Below are 25,219 nucleotides of genomic sequence, written 5' to 3'. Positions count from 1 at the left end.
TTTTTTAACAACTTTTTTAAGTTGATTTTAGATCATTGATTTTTTAACACAAATGTAAATGAGATTTATTTTTATTTCTTTCTCTTATACATCACTGGATAAAATGTAACAAGCTCCCCATGAGTATTCTTATCCCAAATATAGTAACAGATAAATACATACCTCTCGGATTGCCGGGTAAACTACAGAGAGTATCCTGCCCAAGCTACCCATGGAGTATTCAATATGCAAAAAACAGTAATGATAGGTCTCGTTTCCCTGATCATGAAAGAGCCTCTAATAGTTGGGAAAGACGAGTAAGGAGAGGCTGCAAAAATCTCAGGGCTGAGTGTAATCGAGACATTACTGGCTCCCACTGGAGTAAATCGATGAACAATGGGATGACAGTGATACAGGAATACATCACTTTGGATATATAAATACAACCATTTCTATGTATTGAAATTGTTTCCAGAAACTTTAAATTTTAGTTTTACTGTTTCTAGAGGGGTCAGATTTTGGCAGCACCTAATTTGTGTGTGTGTGTGTGTGTGTGTGTGTGTGTGTGTGTAGTACCATGTCATCTGAAAAGTGATAATTTGACTTTTTTTCTGATTTGAATTCCTCTAATTTCCCTTTATTCCCTAGTGGCTTTTACTAGGATTTTCAATACTATGTTGAAAAGCACGGGTGAAAGAGTAAATATTATTAGAGGAAAGACTTTAAGTGGGTTTGTTGTGTCTTCCCTTGAGTTATTTTTCTTCTATTCCCTCTTGTTGAAAGATATATTTTTAACTTAGAATTCAACCTTGTTAAGTGCTTTCTCTTCATCTATTGATATAGCATATGATTTTCACTTTTATTTTTTCTTTTATTGATATGCTATATGACATTGATTAACTGGCATATATTAAAAATTAATTTTTTATACTCATAGAAAGATTTGGGTAAACTCATTAGTGAAAAAAATCTCTGGATTTGAGCTTTCAATTTTGGGAGACTTTGACTATTGTTTCTATCTTTGTTTTAGTAACTAGCGCATTTAAATCTTTTAACTCCTCTTGATTCAGTCTTGAGATGTAGTAGGATTCTAAAACGCTACTTATTTATCATCATCATCATCATCATCATCATTCCATTGATCGTAGATTTTCTCGAGTGGTCTCAATAACGTCTCCATTTGTTCTATCCCTGAGATTTTAGAAGTCTCTCTTTACTCGTCCTTCCCAATGGTGCCGCATTGGAGGCTCTTTCAGGGTCAGGAGAATGAGACCCATCATTGTTACTGGTTTTGACGTGTGAATATGCCACGGGAAGCTTGCCAGGCCCTCTCATGCAGGCAGGAAACTCTCGGTAGCTTGTCAGGTTCTCCTAGAGGGAGAACTAAGCTACAAGATGTTTTCCGGGAGCTTGGTTTTATAGTCTCTGGATGTTGACCGTTGATGGATTACACGGGGCAGTTTCTGGGTGTGACCACCTAGCTACTGGAAAATGGGGGATCTGGGTGGAAGAGGCCCAGTCCCGATACAAGCAGGCTTGGAGATCTCAGCCCGGGGTCCCGCACACTTGGGTTCCTTTGCATGAGGCTAGTCCAAAGGTGTGGAGAGGGGCCTTGAGCAAGGTTGTGGCTGGATTCCGGAGGTCCTCGGCTCCATATATATATGTATATGTACAAATGTATATATATATATATACATATACATATATATGTATATATGTGTATATATAAAATATACATACATATAAATATACATATATACATATATATAAAAAAGACTAGGTTTATATATTTGTGCCTATACATAACTCTTTTTTTATTTCATTTGGTCTTTTTTTTTCTTTTTTTTTCATCTGGACTTTATTGATCTAATAAAATTACATTAAGAATTGAATTATAAATTATTGTGCTCATGTTTCCCCCATACAAAGTTTGAGAACCCATCCCTTCACCAGTGCCCATCCTCTACCACCAGTAAACCCAGCATCTCTCCCACCCTCCCCAGTCCCGTCTCCCCCTCCACCCCACACTGCCACTATGGCAGGGTATTCCCTTTTGTTCTCTCTCTCTGATTAGGTGTTGTGGTTTGCAATAAAGTTGTTGAGTGGCCATTGTGTTCAGTCTCTAGTCTACATTCGGCACGCATCACCCTTCCCCCACATGACTTCCCACCACATTTTACTTGGTGTTCCCTTCTCTGAGTTGCCCAGAATGAGAGACCAGCCTCCAAGCCATGGAGTCAACCTCCTGGTACTTATTTCTACTATTCTTGGGTGTTAGTCTCCTAGTCTACTATTCTATATTCCACAGATGAGTGCAATCTTTCTATGTCTGTCTCTCTCTTTCTGACTCATTTCACTTAGCATGATACTTTCCATGCTGATCCACTTATATGCAAACTTCATGACCTCATTTTTTTCTAACAGCTGCATAGTATTCCATTGCTATACATAACTCTTTTTTTTTTTTGCTTTTTGGGTCACACCCAGCGATGCTCAGGGGTTACTCCTGGCTTTGCACTCAGGAATTACTTCTGGCAGTGCTTGGGGGACCATATGGGATGCCGGGGATCGAACCCGGGTCGGCCGCGTGCAAGGCAAACGCCCTACCCGCTGTGCTATCGCTCCGGCCCCGCTATACATAACTCTTAACGCATTACTGAGTCTAAATTATTTTCAAAATTTCACGACTAGGTTAGGGAATTTATTTATTATACTTATTAATTTATTATAGGTTTTTTAATTTAATAGCATAGCGTTAATAGTAGTATTTTTGTATTTCTAAATCATGTATTGTAATTTTTCCCTTTAATTTCTGACTAAATTTAATTTCTGATGTTTTCTCTTTCTTCTCTTCATTAGTCTAGGGATTTGTCACTCTTGCTTATTCTTTTGAAAACCCATCTTTCTTGGTTTCATTGATATTTCATATTCTTCTTAGTTCTATATTATTGATTTTCGTTCTAATTTTTATGTAACCCTTTTACTTTGGTTTCATTTGTTGTTCTTTTTATAGTTTCTTACTTGTGAAGTTAGGCATACCTTGCATGAGACAGAAGGGTTGTATCTCCAGCATCACGTGGTGCCCTGAATATGACTAAGAACTGCCCAAGAACCACTGGGTGGACTCTAGAGCACCACAGGAATAAGCAGATCACACCTGTACAGACCATCATCACACCCTCTGGCCCGTCACTCAAATGTTAGGCCTAGAATCCCTGGAAGAGGTTCCTGAGATTTGTGTACCACTCGGGAGGCCAAAAATAATAAAATAAAATGGTATTATTTTAAAGCAATGACAATTTTTATTTTTACAAATTTCACCTTTCTTATAGCAATAATTGTTTAAATCATGCCCTTCCTCTGCTGGGAATCATTGCTAATATTGCTTCCTCTTCTTTTAGAACATTCTTGTATTTAAAATGTTATATTTCCTTTGGCAATCACATTATTTATACGATGGGCATTTTGGAGCCAGCTCTCTGCAGGAGATTTTTCTTGTAGGAAAAGTGAAACCAGAGAAAGTTTTCATATTTGCTGCTTCAACAAAGCATATGTTCTCTGTTCCTCAGCCTCCACATTACTTTCTGAAAAATTGTTTCTATGCAGTTATAAATATATTGCCCCTCCTCTGCTTTTCTTTATTCTGTCACCTATTTCCAGTTTTTTTAAAATATATTTTTCCCTTCTAGGTGGGAGTCACACTTTCTCAAGCTAATTTTTTTTAGTACATTTGAAGATAGATTGCCATAGGCATTTATCATTGACAGCTTTTACAAAAGTTGTTATATCTATATATTCAATTTCAAAAATTATGTTTTCTTGAGACTTTAATCTTCAATTTAACAGCTATCAACTACTATGAATTAGGGGATATTTATTCAAGAAAATATCTGAGATGCAGTCAATGGATAGTGCTAAATATGTTTTAATATGTGTTTGTGTTCCCAATTTTCTTAGTCTGATTACTCATAAAGCAAAATCTAAAGTATAGGCTCTTCACTAGGAAGTATGTTCCCATAGATCAGAAAGTTAGAGAAAAGGAATATCAGGAATTGGTAAAAGGCAATGAAATTGTGCTGGATACAATAGGCCATCACTGGCAATGTCATACTCAGTTCTTCATTTGTCCACAGTTATCTTTGGAGAAGCTAATTCTGCATCTATCTCTTCAGGGAAGAAATGGAAAAATAGCCCATTTTCTTCCATATCTCATTCATCACTTGAACATGCATAGATACCAAGCTAAAATAATAACTCATACCTCAGAGTCAATAGGGAAGTTTTGAAATTGGCTGTAGGTATACAAGCAAAGTCACTCTAAGATTGGGTTGCCTATAAAAACATGGTTTACAGACACTGTTGCAGCTTAAGCCTATTTTCATATTTAGTTATTAAAATTACTTCCTTTTGCCATATATATCACTTGTATCACTTATCACTTGTCATCCCATTGCTCATCAATTTGCTTGAGTGAGCGCAAGTAACATCTCCATTCATCCCTGTCGCATGCTAGTATAGCCTAATGGCATCTGCTCACTCCAGGAACAAGTATATATATATATATATACATATTATCTATATATACATATATGTATATATTATATATACATATATATGTATATGTATATATATGCATATATATGTGTATATGTATATATATGCATATATACATATGTGTATATATGTATATATATACATATATACTGGATTCCACAGGATGTCAATAGACCTCATGACCGCCCACTTATGAGATGGTCAGACGTCTTCGTGAAAACCCTGAATGAACGGTTTGAGGCACTTTGTGTTCCTGGAGAGTTCCTGGAGAGAGCAGATGCCATTGGGCTACACTAGCACACAACAGGGATGAATGGAGACATTACTGGTGCCTGCTCGAATAAATCGATGAACAACGGGATGACAAGTGATACAAGTGAGTGGAAGAGTGGCCTTTTACAGTAAAAAGTGATCTCAGTTGAATGATAGATGAACAACTGATCAAAGTCCGGAAAAAGATAAATGGAAAGAATTTATTTAGCACTTAAGAGTTATCAACATGACATAAGAGGTAACTAGCACATATTAACTAACACATAGGAGGAACACAGGAACATGTTCTGTGTATCTTCTACCTTCAAGTATAAAGGAGTCAATTTTTTGAGTATTTTTATAAGACAATGGATGAGGATGGATTTTTTCCATTGTCCATAAATGTTAAGTCTGATGTTCCAGTGACCTAATTATCTTCATAATTTGTCTGTTAATATCTTTAGATATTCATATGAACTAAATAGCAAAATGCATAACTGAGGCGAATTCTGACCTGCTATCTCAAATGTGGGTGATAAAGTGTTTATGTAAATGAAATATTCAATGTGACAGAAAAATAATATAATATTTTATATTATATTACTTAGAAGAATTTTTATATTATTTAGAAGAATATTATGTATTATATTATTTAGGATAATATAATATTTAACCTAAAAATTATCAACTTCCAGAATAATTGTAATGTCAATAATTGATTGAGTTTAATTAATTGGTCCACAATATACTATTAAAATAAGTCAATGCTCTAAATCACTTTAATAAACTGAATGTAATCTAAAAATCATTAAAGGGTACAAAATTAAAGCATATTATTAAAGAGCATTGACAAGCAAAATTTATCTTGAAAATATATCTCTAAATATTTTTAAGCAACCCAGACAGTATCCAATAAATTATTGTGTGTGTTGTAATTTTTGGCTCCATAGGTAAAAGTTAATTGGATAAATTGAAAATCCCAATGAAACTTCAGAGGTAAGAATAACCCATTTTAAACCATTTTAAATATGAAATTCTCAGAAGATAATATGCAAGCTATGGTAGGCAGGCATCTGAAATGCAGATCATGGCTCATTCAGAAATGCAAATCACAGTGCAAAGGGCAATGTTTTTCAAAATATTTTCCTTCCCACAGACTTGAATTTGCATTTAAGAGCACAACAATTAATTGTGAAAGATTTAGTCATAATACCAGCAAGAAAAGCAACAGAAGAAAAATATTAGTGCTCAACTGCCATCAACAATCTTTGCTAACTTACAAGAGATTTGGAGTAGGTAGGCCTTGGAGTAGATATTTAAAGTCAATGTATTTTTCAAAATGAAATATGGAAAGGATAATAGAAAAAGTATTAGAGAATGAAAATTATGGAAATAACCTGAACTTCCTTACATATATTCATTTTTACTGTTATTACATAGAAGCTGAATCTTTGTTTTTCATCTTAATAAAAAATAGCATACTTTTGACATACTAATTCATCACTTCTTCTGCTATTATAAAAGTCTTCCACTTTTAAGGATTACTAAATTTCATTACAAAATAATTTTAGCCATCAATAGCCATAAATAAGATTATAGTGACACTTATATTTCAAATTCAAGTCTTGTTATTGACATGTTTAGCTCTATGATTAGAAATATATTTTGTAACAAAATCATTATTCGAAACATCAGCTAATTTGATATTTTAGTCTGAATTTTCTATAATTAAATGTATAGTTTAATTTCTGATTTGAATCACATATTTTTGAAAGTTATTTTATTCTTGAAGTAAGATAATTTCAGCAAGTATTGAAATTCACTGTTTGGTTGTTAGAAATATGAATTTCTACTATGAGAAATTTGAAAATTTTTAGTACCTTTAGTTATTTTGATGAAATGTTACAGTCATTTGAGGGCATACAAGAGGATTGTATTCTTAAAGTTGTAAAATTACATGTTTGGTATTATTTAAGCAAAGAATTATAGATCCAAAATTAAGATACATTTTATATATTTCTATACTATTTCGATTGCAGGCGACTCAACAGTTATTTTTAGAAAATTCATACTTTCTAGACATGAATAAAATTATGGATAAATATTTGCCAACAGTCATTTGTAACAAATTTCCATTCTGGCGATGAAAAGTAGCTTTGTAGAGATCAATGCTCCTACTAATTAATTGCATAAAAATTAATTTGGGTAAAATTTATTTAAGAATTTGTTTTCAGGTGCTGGAGAGTGACTGAAGATTGTAGGATTTGAGTAACCAGATTTTGAGAGAATTAAGATCATGAGTTGTACATATTTATATTCATTTTTCTTTTACAGTGTTGACTTTCCATTGAATATGATAGTTGAAAATGATCACTCTGGACAAGAGCTGAATGATGAAAGTAGATAAAGGGATATACATAATAACCTTTCAGTACTTGTATTGCAAACCATAATGCCCAAAAGGAAAGAGAGAGAAATGGGAGGGAGAGCTTGCCTGCCGTAAAGGCGAACCAGGAGCTGGGGGTTAAAAGGAGGGAAGCTAGGGATATTGGTGGTGGGAAGTGTACACTAGTGAAGCGATGGGTATGGGAACATTGTATGATCTAAACCCAATCATGAACAACTTTGTAGCTATGCATTTCACAGTGGTTTAATGAAAATTAATTAAAAAAATTTTAAATAAATTTTAATTAGGTTGAGTCTAATTTAACCACTTAGATACTTCCTTTTATTTCCATCTCTACATTTTTGTAGCTCTCTTCCTGTATTCTTCTAACAAATTATTTAACAAAAATCCATTTAACAAAATATTTAATAAATGTGTATTGATTTCTTTTTTTAATTTTTTTTAAATTTTATTAAATCACCGTGAGATAGTTACAAGCTTTCATGTTTGGGTTACAATCTCACAATGATCAACACCCATCCCTCCACCAGTGCACATTCCCCACCACCAATATTCCGGGTACACCCTCCCCTTTCCCGCCCTCCCCCTGCCTCTGTGGCATTATGTTTCTTGTTTGTATCTAAAGAAACAGTGATTGTTAGAAAAAATGCCTTGTTTTATGATACAAAATTTATTCAAGGAAAAGATAATTTCAAGTCCAGATCTGACAAATTACAGAAACCTTGTGTGAATTGCATTCAGAGTTCCATCTGTAGAGAAGGATGGAGAAAGCAATGTCAGTGTGGGTGTACTCTGTGTATTTAAGACACCTATTTATTATTTTTAAAAACTATCAACTACACAAAATATGATATTTGTCATTTTTAACTTTCAAAATCTATCACTTTAAGGCAGAATAGAAACTCACTTTCATGGAACTAAATAGATTGGCTAAGCTACTACACTGAAATTCTTTTCACTAAGTAAAATGTGTGTTTTTAAATGAAGTTTTCATGTTAAAACTATTCTATGTCAAAGAAATCACTTATTCTCTTCAATTAAAGAGAATTTTAAAAACACTTTAAACGTGTTTAAAAGTTCTTATTTTCAAGTTCTCATTCACAACAGAAAGTACTGAACTTTAAAAATGCATTGTTGAGGGGCCAGAGCGATAGCACAGCGGGTAGGGCGTTTGCCTTGCATGCGGCCAACCCGGATTCAATTCCCAGCATCCCATATGGTGCCCTGAGCATCGCCAGGAGTAATTCCTGAGTGCAGAGCCAGGAGTGACCCCTGAGCATTGCCGGATGTGACCCAAAAAGAAAAAAAATAAGCATTGTTGATATGTACTACTCATACAGTTTGCTACATACTGAATTTCCAATAGAATTTCCTCTCTCAGTTTTCCCCACAGATTTAATTTTTTAAAAAGCAAGATGGAATATTTTCTGGGTCAAAACTCAACAAAAATATAAGTCCTGTAATGTAACTCACTCAAAATATGCAACAAAGATCCATAAAAAGTTTATTTTGTTTTACAGTCGATTTTGACTTAACTTCATTCTTTTACAAGACACAGATTCTGTAGAAATGGGAATAACTAGATTCCCAGGGGGTACCAAGTGGAATCTTTCTTTTGTTTCTGTTTTTTTGTTTTTTGAGATGTTTATAAAGATTTGCTTTTGTCTCTTTCCTGGCTTTTACACACACACACACACACACACACACACACACACACACACACCAGTTTTGTTTGATTTTTTTATTTAATAAATTCTTTGTTAGAGTACAAAGACCTCCAAGCCCTGAGTCTGTGATTTGAGAAGTCTTTGCATTAAGCCTGTACCCACCCTCCCCATCCCATCACCACCACATCACCTGCTTTGAGAGTTTCCCTCAACCTATTGGCTAACTGGTACAGGAAATTTTAGGAAATTCTCTTTCGGTTTTTTAGTTTACTTGGGCCACACCCATTGTTACTAGGGACTTGGTCTGCTCTGCATTCAGGTATCAGCCTGAAGGGCTCAGGGTACCATATGGAGTGCCAAGGAATGAATGCCCGTTGGCCTCATGCAATGCAAGCGCCCGACTTGTTGTGCTATCAATATGGTCCCAGAAATTCTTATCTATGGTATTTTTCTTTCTTTTACAAGTGTTTTTTTTTAAACATATTTTAAGAGCCATTTTAGCAATGTAACATTCAGGTTATTTTGAAGTCTCCACACTCAGGCTGCATAAGTAAAGGTTCTTATAGCACCCTCACCCACATGGTCCATATGTTATATTTTGGATAGACAGGATGTTAAATTTAAACTTTAATAAATGCACTGAGGCAAACTGAAGTCAGAAATCATGATATCTGCATTTGCCTTTTAATCATTTTGTCTTGCTGTACCAAAATACAGACAGATTTGATCAAGAAACAAAAATATATCAGTACTTACTTTCTGTTTGTCTTGCTTAGGTTTTTGTTGTTGTTTTTGCTTGTTTGGGGTTGTTATTTGAGGGCCACATCCAGCAATAGACAGAAATTATTTCTTGTTCTGTGCTCAGGCAACCATATGTGGTGCTAGGAATCAAATCAAAGGATGAAAAGCAAGCAACTTACCAATTGTACTACATTTCCAGCTCATTATCCGTTTGTTTTTATGTCATTTTGTAGATACACACATAGATAGTCTAAGTTTCAATGCTACTAATTTCTAGCTTTTCTCACCTTAATTTGCTTTTAATGAATCTTCTTCTTCCCTTCATGACCTTATATTACAATTCAAACATACAGAAATTGTATCACTGAATTATAATTTTAAGCATATTTGAAGATAGGATTAGAGTTTAGTATTTCAAACTCATAGTTTACATGATGCAATTACCATCAAGATTATTGCTGTGGTCTGTTTTGTAATTATAGAATTCTAATATTATTGTATTCTAATAGTATTGTACCTGGGTTGAGAACTCAACATGAGGAACGACTTGGTGCCAGAACTGCGTAGGAGGAAGAGAGCAGCATGGAATGCCTTCAAGAGCGTCGAAGAAGTTGTTAAGAGGATGAAGAACCTCTGGCTCCGGGCACATCTTTCCGACTCCACTATTCTTCTTGCACTAACATATGCCTCAGAGACCTAGGCCCTACAAAAACAGGACAAGAACACTGTTCAAGTATCCCAAAGAGGAATTGAAAGAGTTATGCTTGGAATATCATGTTTCACTCAAGTGAGAAAAGGAATCCGAAGTTCCTAACTCCATCTATGGTTAAGAATCAGGGACACTGTCTCGTTTGCCAAGGTGTCAAAAATCAGATGGGCCAGACAAGTAATATGATTCAGAGATGACCTCTGGACTAGAGCTGTTACTGACTGGATTATACAGGACATCAAAAGACTGCGTGGCCTACCACCTACGAGATGGTCAGACTTCTTCATCAAAACCCTGAATGAACCGGATGAGGCTCTTCATGTTCCTGGAGCGAGTAGATACCATTGGGCTACACTAGCATACGATGGGGATGAATGGAGACATTACTGGTGCCCGCTCAAGCAAATCGAAGATCAACAGGATGACAAGTGATAATATTATTGTATAGGGAAAAGAAAAACTAAATACAAGACTATCTTTCTTACTTTATTTCAACTATACTGGAAAAGAGTTTTCAACACTGACAAAAGAACACTCTTGTCAAGCAATGCCAAACATATGGCTGAAAATGATAAAAATCAAGAAAATTATCATTGATAGTCAGGAAGTAAAATACTCACGTTTTTGGAAACATCAAACATCCTTTGATAAATCTAAAAATTCTTTTAGATTTACTTTCAGACTAAAATTAGATTCACTTTACTTTGAGACTAAAATTTTATAAAAAACTTGTTTTTCTTACAGAAAAACTGTAGTCTTTCATCTCTGGAAGTGTTCTGAAGTGTTCGTGCACCTTTTGTATCTGTCATTCTCTTGTCATGTTATTCACTATACCAGTGAGAACATCTAGTATTTGTCCTTCTTCTGACTTCACTTAACATATCTTCCAGTTCCATCCAAGTTTCAGTAGATTGCATGATTTTGTCATTTTTTGTGATGCAAAATAAAAAGGCCAGGGAAGGAATGGAATGAAGGGGAAAGGAGTAAGAGGTGACCCGAGGTAATGTAGAGGCAAGGAAAAAGCACCTTGGGCACATCAGAATCCAGAGACAAAGCACCTGTGTATATATATCTAAACTACTAGAATCAACAGGGCTGGAGTGATAGCACAGCGGGTAGGGTGTTTGCCTTGCACGCAGCCGACCTGGGTTTGATTCCTCCATCCCTCTCGGAGAGCCTGGCAAGCTACCGAGAGTATCTAGCCCCCACGACAGAGCCTGGCAAGCTACCCATGATGTATTTGATATGCCAAAAACAGTAACAACAAGTTTCACAATGGAGACATTACTGGTGCCTGCTGGAGCAAACCAATGAGCAACAGAATGACATTGATGATGATGACTAGAATCAACACAACTGTTAGCATGGAAATCAAACTACAATATTTAATCTTAGAAGTGTTTTTGTGAAAAGGGCAGACTGGGTGATCGAGTGAACCTGGGGTCTTTGGTGGAGAGAAGTGGATACTGATGGTGAGGCTGGAACTGGGAAATGGTATGTCTGAAGTTCTATTACTGACAATCTTGTAAATAGTGGTGCCTATTTTTTTAATTAATATAGTGTGGGGCTGGAGAGATAGTACAGCAGGCCAGACACTTGCCTTGAATATAGTCGACCGTGATTTGATCTTTGGCACTGCATATGATCCTCTAAACTCAGCAATGATCCCTGAGCACAGAGACAGAAGTAAGCTCTGAGCACAAAAGGGTGTAGTTCCCCAAACCAAAGCAAACCTTTTGTCAAAAAATAAATAAACACAGATTTAAAGAAAGTGTTATTGAGGGTGACAAAAGATAGGACATGAAAATTCTCTTCATGAATGGCAGTCCTTAAGAAATGGAACAGGGTCAGAGAGATAGTGTAAGGGGACACAAAATCTCTCAAGCATAGCAGGGTACACCAACAAGATGGTTCAGATAAACCTCAGCACTGTAGGACCCAAACAGCGGTACCACAGCCTCAGCCCTGTACTATACTCTGGCTTAATTGGCAGAGAATAGTCAGAAAGGGTCCTAGATCTGCTGGGGTTCCATTCCCTTCCAAAGGAAATGCTGGCCTGAAAGATAGTATAGGAATTAAGTCATTTGCCTTGCACATAGCCTACCCTGGTTCAATCTCTAGTTCTATAGAAAATTCCCTGAGTGCCACCAAGAGTGATCCCTGAAAACAGATCCAGCAGTAAGTCCAAGAATAGTCAGGTGTGGCTCAAAATAAAAGAAAAAATTAAATAAGATACAAACCAAAAAGAACCTAGAAGTTGTCATCTGTTTAAAAACATACTTCACCAGGAATGGGGTTATGTACTTCAGATATAGTGCCTTATATAAGCTTCCAAACACCTCCAAGATGTAATTTGTACTAGTAGTATTACTGTCATGAATGATAATAATAATAGTAACTATGAATTATTGGATGGCTATTGTATATCAATAACTGTTGATATAATATAATATTATTATTAATTAAAATGTAACAAAACTGTTGACATATAAGCAATTATAGTTACATTTATTCATTTAGTATTTACAGTAGCCTAAGAAATTCATCTTATTTAATTGATGAGGTAACTGACAGTTATCAAGGGGATAGTGCAGTATGCAAGATGTTTCATATGTCTATAAAATATTGGGTAATCTCAGGCTAAACTGTTCTATCTAGGGATCTACTTTCAAAGCAACTAATAAGTGAGTATTATGAATAGCTAACTTTTAAGGTATAAAACACTGATCTAATTACTTTAAAATTTAAGCAACCTATCTTCATATATTATTAATTTTTTCTTAGAAATTTGAAAACTTGGGGCCAGAGTGATAGTATAGCAGGTAGGGCATTTGCCTTGTACACACCCGACCTGGCTTCAATCCCCGGCATCCCATATGGTCCTCCAAGCACTGCCAGGGGAAATTCCTGAGTGCAAAGCCAAAAGCAACACCTGAGCATCGCTGAGTGTGACCCAAAAGGATAAAACAGAGAAAGAAATTTCAGAACTAAAGAAGTTAATCGCTTTTATTTGTTTATTTATTTATTTATTTATTAATGAATCACCATGAGATATACTTACAAACGTATACACATTTTTTTTGGGAGAGTCACATCCAGCGATGCACAGGGATTACACCTGGCTCATGCACTCAGGAATTACTCCTGGTGGTGCTCAGGGGACCGTATGGGATGTTGGGAATAGAACCCGGGTCGGCTGTGTACAAGGCAAACACCCTACCTGCTGTGCTACTGCTCCAACCACCATATACACATTGTGATTGTGTTCCAGTCATACAATGATCAAGTCCCCATCCCTCCACCAGTGCCAGTTCTCCACCACCAATGTTTCCAGTATCCCTCCTGCCAACCCCACCCCATCACCCTACCCCACCTCGACTCAGTGGGAGGCACATTCCCTTTTACTCTCTCTCCTTTGGGGTGTTATGTTTTGCAATACAGGTAGTACGTGGCCATCATGTTTGGTTCATAGTCAACTTTCAGCATACATCCTCTATCCCGAGAAGTTAATTATCTTTGTCCCAAATCAGCAAACAACAGCTAATAAGTGAGACTTAAATCACTAAGCGATTGAAGTACTATAGTAAATATCACCTATGTGTGCACTTTTTGACAGCTACCATGGCAAGGTTTGGAGGAAGTATTGGGTATGAGAATTTGAGGAAAGGCAGAATTCTCTTTTATAAGGAGTATGAATCTACTGGAGTAGATGTATGTAAACCTGCAGTCAAAATATTTTCCTCCTACTTAACTTTTAAAGAGTTAATTACTATAGTTTAGGTTACAAGTTTTTTTTTAATTTACAAAGCTGATTATGGTTGAGTTTCTGTCATACAATGTTCCAACACCCACCTCTCCATCGTGTAATTTCCCAGCACCAGTGCCCCCAGTTTCCCATCCACCCTTCCAGGTCCACTCCCCGCAGCGCCTGCTTCTATGCAGGCACCTCTCTTCTCTCTATCTTTCTAATTCTCTCTCATTTTAGGAATTATGGTTTGCAATACAGATGCTGAAAGTTACCATTAATATCCCTTTACCTGCATTCAACACTCAGTTCCTGTCCAGAGTGTTTATTTCCAACTGAAGTTGTCATGAGTAACAGGACAGAGAGTCTCTTGCCCGCACGCCTGGCTGTCTTCCCCAGGGCCCCTCAGAGGGGATAGACTCCAGCTTTCCTCCCCGCCCCGAGTAGAGCTCCCAGCAGCTGAACACCACAGGAACCTAGCCACAGCCATGCTCAAGGTCCCTCTCCACACATTCACACAAGCCTCACGCATGAAGGTACTGGCAGAAAAACCCAGGTGTGGGACCCGGGGCTGAGACCTGCAAGCCTGCTCGGATCGGGACTGGGCCTCTTCCGCCCAGATTTCCCACTTTCCATTAGCTAGACAGTCACACCCAGAGATTGCCCCCAGTGCCATGTAATCCCATCAATAGCCAACACCCAGAGACTTAAAACCAAGCTCCCAGAAGCCTATAGCCTACTTCTCCCTCTGGGAGAATCTAGCAAGCTACCAAGAGTTTCCTGCTCACATGGGAGAGCCTCACAGACTCCCCATGGTATATTCATATGCCAAAACCAGTAACAATGCTGGGTTTCATTCCCCTGACCCTGAAAGAGCCTCCAATGAGGCGTTGTTGGGAAGCACGAGTAAGAGAGGCTTCTAAAATCTCAGGGCTAGGATGAATGGAGATGTTACTGAGACCACTCAAGAAATTCGATGATGATAATGATGATGAATATTGTCATAACGGACCCTTCTCTATCTTAACTACCCTCAAACCCCAGCACCCTTGGGTGCTTCCCAGCCACTGACCAGTCCTCCTGACCTGTTTCCCCTGGCCTTGGGTAATAGATTCATACTATTGTTTTTTAAGCCCATAAATAAATGCAATCATCCTATATCTGACCCTCTCCTTCTGAATCATTTCACTCAGTATAATATTCTCCAGGTCCATCCATTTGTAGACAAAGTTCATGACCTCATTTTTCCTAACAGCTGTGTAGAATTCCTGTGTAGAATTCTTTGCTCCACTTCATATTTCTTGCTCCCTTATCAAAGATTAGGTGATCATATATTTTAAGGTCTGTGCCAAGATATTCACCTCTATTCCATTGAATAGAGTTGTCTTGATTCCAGTACCATGCTGTTTTATTTACTACTGCTGTGTAGTACAGTTTGAAGTTGGGGAGCATGATGCCTCTTATCTTCTTTTTCCCAAGAATTGCTTTCGCTATTTATGGGGACTTATTGTTATACATGAATTTCAAAACTGTTTGCTCAATTTCTTTTAAGAATGTCATATGTATTCTCATAGGGATGTAATGAACCTGTACAATGCTTTGGAAAGTGTTGCCATTTTGGCAATGGTATTTTTCCCAATCCATGAGCAGGGGATGTGTATCCATTTTCTCATGTCCTCTTTTATTTCTTTAACTCACATTTTGTAGTTTTCTTTGTACAGGTCCTTTACCTCCGTAGTTACAGTGATTCCAAGGTCCTTGATTTTCTGTGGCACAGCTGTAAACAGGATTTTTCTTTTAAGTATCATTTTCTTCTCTTTCATTATTTTCATAAAGGAAAGCCATGGACTTTTGAGTATTGATTTTGTAACCTGCTGCTTTACTATACAAATCTATTGTTTTTAGGAGCTTTTTAGTAGAGACTTTAGGGTTCTCTAAGTATAGTATAATGTAATCTGCAAATAGTGATAGCTTGGCTTCTTCCTTTCGTATCAGGATGCACTTAATAACTGTTTTTTCCTAACTTCTATGGCAAGTACTTTGAGCACTATATTGACTACAAGTGGAGAGAGCAGGAAAATGTATCTTGTCCCTGATCTTAGTGAGAAGGCTTTTAGTTTTTCCTCATTGTGTATAATGCTTGCTATGGGCTTGTGGTAGATGACTTTGACTGTATTGAGGAAAGTTCCTTCGAACTCATTTTGTTGAGAGGGTTTTTTTTATCATAAATGAATGCTGGATCTTGTTAAAAGCTTTTTCTGCATCAACAGATATGATCATATGGTTCTTTTTTATTTTCAAGTTAATTGTGATTTTTTTATTAGTGAATCACCATGAGTTACAGTTACAAACTTGTGAACTTTCATGCTTGCATTTTGTTTATATTCCTCTACCAGTGCCCAGTCCCCTCCACCAATGTTCCCAGTATCCCTCCCACAGTCCCACCCCACCCCCCACCCCACCTCTGTGGCAGGGCATTCCTTGTTCTCTCTCTCTCCTTTTGGGTGTTGTGGTTTGCAACAGAGGCACTATGTGGCTATCGTGTTTGGTCTATATTCTATTTTCAGAGTGCAGGTCTTCAAACCACACTTTACCTGGTGTCCCCTTCTCTATGCGAGCTGCCCCTTCCTCCAGCATGTGGGGCCAGCTTCCAAGACTTGGAGCCAACCTACTGGAACTTATCTCTACTATGATTGGGTGTTAGTCTCCTATTCTGTTGTTTAACTTTATATTCCACAGATGAGTGCAATCATTTGACCCAGCGATACCACTTCTGGGAATATATCAAAAAAGTACAGTCAAAATGACATCTGCACTCGAATGTTCATTGCAGCACTGTTTACAATAGCTAGAATCTGGAAAACACCTGAGTGCCTGAGAATGGATGACTGGTTAAAGAAACTTTGGTATATCTATACAATGGTATACTATGCTGCTGTTAGAAAAGATCAAGTCATGAAATTTGCATATAAGTGGATCAACATGGAAAGTATCATGCTAAGTCAGAAAGAGAGAGACAGACATAGAAAGATCATGTGGTTCTTATTTTTTTTTTTACTGATATGGTGTATTATGTTAATTGACTTGCAAATGTTAAGCTATCTTTGCCTCCCAGGGATGAATCCTACTTGGTCATGTTGTATGATCTTTTTGATGAGTTCTTGGATTCTATTTGCTAGTATTTAGTTGGGGACCTTTGTGTCTGTGTTCATCAGGAATATCAGTCTGCAATTTTCTTTTCTTTTCTTTTCTTTTTGTCGTGTCTGTCTGCTTTTGGTATTAAGGTGATATTTGCCTCATAGAAACTGGGAGTATTTCTGTTTCTTCAATTTCTTCGGAAAGTTTGGAAATAATTGGCAATAGGTCCTCTTTAAGTGTTTGGAAGAATTCACCAGTGAAACTATTTGGGACTGTGCTTTTGTTTTTCAAAGACCTTTGATTACCATTTCAATTTCCTCAATGGTGATAGATCTATTTAGGAATTCCAAAACTTCTTGATTCATTCTTGGGAGGTTATAAATCCAGGAATTTAACCACTTCTTTAAGGTTCTCTTGTTTAGTATTGTAAAGATTTGCAAAGTAATCTCTGATGATCTCATGGATTTTTGCAGTTTCTGTTGTGATGTGCCCCTTTGCATTGCTGCATCTCTGTTTCTTTGAGTCTCACTAGTGGTTTATCAATATCCAAAAAATCAATCCAAATGATCAACAAAACAAGAGCTAATTTGAAGAATTCCCCTATCCGGGCCTGTACCTGGATAGGGGAGATTGCACCGGTCCTTAAAAGTTGGCTGCTATTATCAGGGTCCTTCTGGGTTCCCATTCCCCGGAGGTCTGGGCTTATAAACCATCTCTGCTCAGGCTCAGCTTCGAAGCCCTAGACAGCACCACCACCAGGCCTGTACCTGGTATTTATTTTCCAAGATTTTAAGCTTGAGGTTAAGTTACTGATGTGGTCACCCTCCTCTTTCCTGTTGAACACATGCAGAGTATAACCTTTCCTCTTAACTCTGCCTCTGCTGTGTCCCACAAGTTCTGGTAGTTTGTTTCCTCATTTTCATTTGCTTCCAGGAATCTTTTGATTTCCTCTTTGATTTCTTCTCTAACCCACTGGCTGTTCAGTGGTGAGCTGCTTAATTTCCGGGTGTTTTATTTGATTCTCCATTTCTGTGTGATTCACTTCTATTGTCAGTCCATCAAGGTCTGAAAATATCGTTGGTATAATTTTTATCTTCTTAATTTTATGAAGATTATTGCTGAAAGAAGAGCTAAATTGGCTACTTTAAGTAGCTACTTTAAATGTGTGACAAGTACACCACACTCCATGAAGATGGCACAAATTCCCCACACAATAATCTCTCTCAATGTCAATGGACTAAATGCATCAATCACAAGGCTCTGAGTGATAGGGTAGATTAGAAAGTTGAACCCAACATTCTGCTGCCTGCAAGAAACACATCCTGCGTTAGGGTGCATGCCCTCTTTAGCTCTGGGAACTTCTCAGTGATGATAGTTAGACAGTTGCTTCTTCATCAGTATTTTCTTCTTGGCCCTCTCGTACTCTAATAACTCTTATATTCCTCTTGGCATTGACCTGATTTTCTCTTGTCATCTGTTGGTTTATTTCTTTATTTAAATTTTATTGAATCACTGTGAAATAGTTACAAGCTTTCAAATGTTTGGGTTACAATCACACAATGATCAAACACCCATCCCTCCACCAGTGCACATTCCCCACCAACAATATCCCCAGTATACCTTCCTTTACCCACCCTCCCCTTGCCTCCATGGCAGGCAATATTCCACATACTCTCTCTACTTTTGGGCATTATGGCTTGCAACACAGACACTGAGATGTCATCATGTTTAGTCCATTATCTACTTTCGGCATGCATCTCCCATCCCAACTGGTTCCTCCAGCCATCATTTTCTTAGTGATCCCCTCTCTGTTCCATCTGCCTTCGCCCCTCACTCATGAAGCAGTCTTCCAGCTATGAGGCAATCCTCCTGGCCCTCGTATCTACTGTCCTTGGGTGTCAGCCTCATGTGACATGTGGAGTATTGTATACTCCACAAATGAGTGCAGTCCTTCTATGTCTGTCTCTCTCTTTCTGACTCATTTCACTCAGCATGATACTCTCCATGTCTATCCATTTATAAGCAAAATTCATGACTTTATCTGTCCTAACAGCTGCATAGTATTCCATTGTGTAGATGTATCAAAGTTTCTTTAATCTGTTGGTTTATATTGAGGGTCTTTTCCATCTTCTGCTCTAGTCTGGTGATTCTCTTCACCTCTTCTTGGAGCTCACTGATTCTGTCCTCAGCTGTTACTCAGGTGATGAGACCTTCCACCGAGTTTTTCATTTCACCTATTAAGCTTTTCAGGTCTGTCATTTCTTCTTGTACTTTTGTTTGCATTTTCCTCAATTCTGATCTCATGTCTTGTGGTTTTTTGGCAGTGCATTCCATTGTTTCTCAGAGTCCCTTGTACACCTTTAACAATTCCATTCTAAATTCCTTATCAGAAAGGCTATATAACTCATCATTAGCATTGGGTCCCCTGGGTTAGCTTCTTCACTCAGTAAACCTGGTGGGATTCTGTGTTGCTTTACCATCATGACCTTTTAGGGTTGTTGCCATTTAGGGTTGTTACCTATATGTCTTTGTGTGGTTAAGGACCTAAGTTAGGATGTCTTTGTATGTGTAGGATGAGTCACAGATTATCTTTGCTCTTCGGCTGTCCTCATCCAGGTGGGTTCCTTTGGGGCAAGTACCTAGGAGGCACAAGTAGATAGTCCAGGGTCTGCCCCCTGCCCTGATGTCCCCTGTGCTGTTACCTCACTATGTTATAAGTTTATAACAGTATTAAGGTTTATGGTTTTGATTAACATAATTAACACTCAAAAATATATTTAAGTAGTTGCTTTAATTAAATGAGGAACATCAGGAAAGCATGAATAACATGGCACTTGTCCTGTCAGCCCCCACTACTGGATTGTAAACTCACATTGCATTGCATAAGGACTTAGCTCTTCCCACTCAGTACCTTTCAGCCAGTAGAAAGTGTAAAAAATACCACCCAACTGATAGACAGTTTCCCTAACATTTCCAGTAGCAGTAAGGCATAAATTACATAAAATACTGAATAAAAGATCTGAATTATTCAGAACTCTGGCTCTAAGGGATCTAATGACTAAAATTAATTTATTGTACATTTTAATTTTTTGTCTGATATTAAAGTTATAATAAACAAAATACTCAGAATTTACACAGATCTGGCTCTCATGTTAAGCAGATTTGGGGAAAGTCCTGACCTGGTTTCACAGACAGGCTTTGAATCCTTTTTCTTGAGTCAAAAGTAATTTATGTCTTACTGCTACTGGAAATGTTAGAGAAAGATAATTTATAGTGAAGTCTTTATCTTTAAGTGAATTTTAGGTTTGGTATATGTGGTAGGATATGTCTAACCATGTAAGTGTTTTGACAGATATACTTAAAGCATTTAAAAGAGTTTCATTGTTTAGTTCCATATTCTTACATCTCAGGCAAAGATAAAATATACAAAAGGGTAAAATTGCTATTATCATTCATGAAATAGAAAATATAGTATCCAGCATACATTTAAATTGCTTTTTTGGTATTTTTTATATTTTTCTAAGACTTGCCACAAACAAAGAGTAGAAATGGCATTTCCCTTTTGCACTGTTCCCAGCAAGTAAAGTACTGTATGTGATTATAGAGAAAATTAAGCAATTATATTCTCAACTGATTCTGACAATATCCCAAGTGGTAGCTCAATATCCTTTCCAGCCTCTTGACAGATAAAGAACCAAGGTATTAAATTATTTTTAACCAAGGAATTCAGTGTTTCAAGAAAAGACAGACCCACTATCTTCCAGGCATCTGAATTAGAACATCAGGGCCTGTCACCAATTTTCTCATCCATGTAATTCACCTCCTGAATCAAATCTTTCAAGTACTCCCGTTCCTTTAAGCAAGAGCCATAGATGAACTGGTTCCCAAATAGCTATGAGTTGGTGAGCCATACCACTTTCTGTTGTATGTTATCAATGCCAGAGAAAGGTGATCCTAGCATTCCCATCTCAGTCTACAACAGGCAGCTACACTTCGAGACTCAGATAACTGAAATTGCCCAGATAACTGAAATTGCCCCTTAGAAAGTAATTCATCTCCACACTCCCTTAGAATGTAACAGTCTAGTAGGAAACCACACTCAATGCCTAAAGACTCATTGTGGGTTAGTATTAGAGAGATGGAACTTGGGTCACTCTGTAGCACTGGGGAGAAGATTGTCTATATGTTCAAAGAGAAACATACATGTTCAAACTAGACAGAGAGAAGGTGGACTCCCCTTTTGAATAGTGCTCCTGAAAATCAGAGAAAAGCTACAGTTGTGGATTAAGAGCTTCGGGTGACAAGGCTTTTTTTTTTAATTCATGTAGTTCAGATAGCATACCAAAATGGCTAGTGAGCCATTATAGATATCTTCCAGGTAGGTATTTGGCTGGTATTACTACTTCTATTGATGCTCTTCATTGACCTGACACTTGTAATCCTGATTTTAGCAAAAGCAGTCATCATTTCATTTTGTGTTCCTGAAACATTTTCTCTCTTTCAGTTGAGCTTTTCTGAGGTAGCATTCCTTCCTGCTCTTTCACACACCCCTTACATACTCTTAGTAGAGACTGGCAGGAGCTAATGCATAGGCACACTACTTTCCACTCTGAGGTGTGTATGTATGGAACTTGTGCTCATTGTACCTTAGGATGATTGAGTATAACTAAAATGTAATAAAATAAGGATAATAAAAATAATAATAACAGATACTCCTTTTGTTGCTCTATTTCTATTATTTCACTCTGGAAATATTCCAAAGTACTTCAACCATAAAGTATAAATTGTGGTATACTCATCTATGAAATGCACAATAATTAAAGTTAGCAAACTATATGCAATGGTGCGGGTTAAAAATTTCATAAACAGGGGCTGGAGCAATAGCACAGTGGGTAGGGCATTTGTCTTGCATGCGGCCGACCCAGGTTTGATTCCCAGCATCCCATATGGTTCCCTGAGCACCGCCAGGAGTAATTCCTGAGTGAAAAGCCAGGAGTAACCCCTGTGCATCGCCAGGTGTGACCCAAAAAGAAAAAAAAAGAGATAAAAATTTCATAAACAGGAACTGGAGCGATAACACAGCGGGTAGAGCGTTTGCCTTGTACGCAGCCAACCCTGGTTCGATTCCCAGCATCCATATGGTCCCCTGAGTGCCGCCAGGGGTGATTCCTGAGTGGAGAGCCTGGAGTAACCCTTGTGCATCGCCAGATATGACCCCCCCAAAAAAAGCAAAATAACTAGATAAATAAATAAAAATTTCATAAACAGAAGAATATATGCCAGTTGATAGTTGTTGTATCATTATAAAAATCTCATTAATGATGCACGTGTGATCCAACATCTTTATATTTTTCCTGGTATTTGATATCATCATGTTAAATTTTAGTTGCTCCAATAATTGTTTCATAGTCTTAAATAGCATTTTAAAAATGGTTAGTGATTTTACACAACTCTTACCTGTACATCTTTATCATATATTTACATCTACATATATATTCATGTCTATTCATTTTATAATAAATTATTTTTTCAGTGGTGATTTTTGAGATATCTATATTTTACTTATATCATCTAGATACGATTTACTTATTAGTGATATTAACTTTTCCTTTCATCATCTTAATAGTTCCTTTACAGACAAAATTTTAAATTAACTGAAAATTTTCTTTTTTCTTTTATATGTGGTTTTAGTGTCGTATCTTAAAATTCTTCACTGAGTCCTAGATCAGTGAAGAAAATATTTTTACTGTTATTTCCTCAAAGTTTTATAGTTTTATGTTCTACATTTAAATCTACAGTGAGTTAAACTTCTTTTAAACTGTGAATTTAGGTTCACATTCATGCTTTTGTCTATAGATATAATAGATATACTATTAAAGAATAATTGTCACCTGCCCTCTAAGAGCTCCAGCAGCTCTCATTTTCTAGAAGTCAGAGAGAAGCACCAGGTATGAGTTGTGCTGATGGCAAATCCCAAGTCTCATGGAACAGGGGAGGAGTGGGTCCTCCTTCCCCGCACTCCGATGGGATGCAGAGATGATGTCATATCCGCCCACCATCTACTTCAGCTCCCACGTGGCCATGATCCAGAGACACACAGACGAATGTTGGACCCCAGTAACTTGCTGCAGCGATTTCTTCAGGCCCTTATTATTAAAATCTTAGAATTACTAGAGTGTGTGGCTGCTCTCGTGGCCACACGACATTATATCATATCCATAACAAGCAATACAAAACACATTGTCTAGAATTACATTTTTGGCAGGTATGAGGGGTGATAGGACTGGTCTTGAAGTATCAAAGGTAACAAAAGTAGAGAAAGGATGTTTTGCAAATTGTCTGCCACACAGGCAGGGGGAGGTGTGAACTGGGGGAGATGGAATCTGGGGATGGTGGTGGTGGAAAGCAGGCACTGGTGAAGGGATGGGTGTTTGATGACCGTATTATAAAAGTTCAAACATGAGATTTTTGTTACTGTACCCCATGGTGAATTAATAAAAAATAAAATAAATAAAACATTTCAAAAAATTTAAAAATAAAGAATAATTGTATATCTACATTTTTCTGATGACAGAAATACCTTCTTAGATTTCTCCATTTGTATATCGTTTTTGGAAGAAAGGAAAATATTGGATTTGGGTTTGGGTCCTGTTTTGATTTGGGGTTTTTGGTGGTGCAGTAGGATTTGGAGCTACACCTAGTATTGTTCAGAGTTTATTCCTGTCTCTGTGCTCAGGTATTACTCCTGACAGTGCTTGGAGGACTGTATGTAATTCTGGGGTTTGAACCTGGTTGGCAGCATGCAAGGCAACTACACTTCATACTTTGTCCTCCAGGGATGGGATTTATTCCAGACTCTGACTCAGGTCAGGGGGTCACTCCAGTAAGGGCTCAGTGGGCCATTCAGGGGCTTGAACCAGTGTCATTACCATGCTCCTTAACCCCTGCACTATCTCTCTAGACCTGAATTTCCTCTTCCATGAAGTACCTGTTCAGCTTTTTTCATTTGTCCATTTATTTAGCTCTATATTTTTATGTAAATGTCCTAGGAGCCTTCTTTCGTTATGTGAATTATACTTTTGTTTTCTTACTGATGTCATTGAATGAACCTCTGTGAATTAAATACAAAGAAATTTCCAAGCCCAAGGTGAGACATATTAGCAGCCTCAACCCCTGAGCCAGCTCTGCTATCCACAAAAGATGCTAACTACTTGAAATGCAGAAAGGACTGAAGTACAGAAAAGTTTTATTTTTGAATACAAATAAGACTTGAAATGCAGAGAGGACTGAAGTACCGAAAAGTTTTATTTTTGAATACAAATAAGATCTTATCCTCTCCTACATTCCTCCAAATCTGGAGATTCTGGGAAAACAAATGGGAAAGTAACCACCTCCCACCACCTCCCTACCCCCTCAGAATGTACTGACCCATAAAATTCCTGTTTGTTTCTGTATTCTTTGACTTTTCTTTCTACCTCAGGGCACTTCAGTTCTAGGTACTTCTAGGCAGTTTTCCTAATGTTTAAGCATTATATGAGATCAGAGAAATACCATCAGATTATTCCTGACTAATCTGCCCACACTATTAGAACCAGGATATTGTCCTCTGTGGAGAAAATAAAAATAGGCAGATTCTGAGATACGTCCCCAGATTTCAGAGTTAACAATATGATGTTAAAGATGGATCTCTGCATACTGTGGTAAGTCAGCATGTTGCCACTTGCTGCAACACGGAACTCAAAAGAGGTAGTGGCTAATGTGAATGAAAGATTAGGAGACGTGAAAGCACCTAGAAGTTGAGTTATGAACAAAAGCCTGAGATAGTAATAACTTGGAGGGGAGAGAAGAGTAGAAATGAAAAGTTCTTAAATTTGCTTCATTTACAGTGCCCTCAGCGTCTACAAAATTTCTCACAATGCTTCTAGGTCAAAGAAATATGTATAAATCATGTGTATATATAGTAGGTGCATAAATACATATGTAATATGACATATACACATATGCACATGTTATTATATATGTCCACA

This window comes from Sorex araneus, chromosome X (genome assembly GCF_027595985.1).
Source record: "Sorex araneus isolate mSorAra2 chromosome X, mSorAra2.pri, whole genome shotgun sequence".
NCBI classification, from domain to species: Eukaryota; Metazoa; Chordata; class Mammalia; order Eulipotyphla; family Soricidae; genus Sorex; species Sorex araneus.
The sequence above is the reverse complement of the archived record's forward strand: the minus strand, read 5'-3'. Positions refer to the sequence as shown.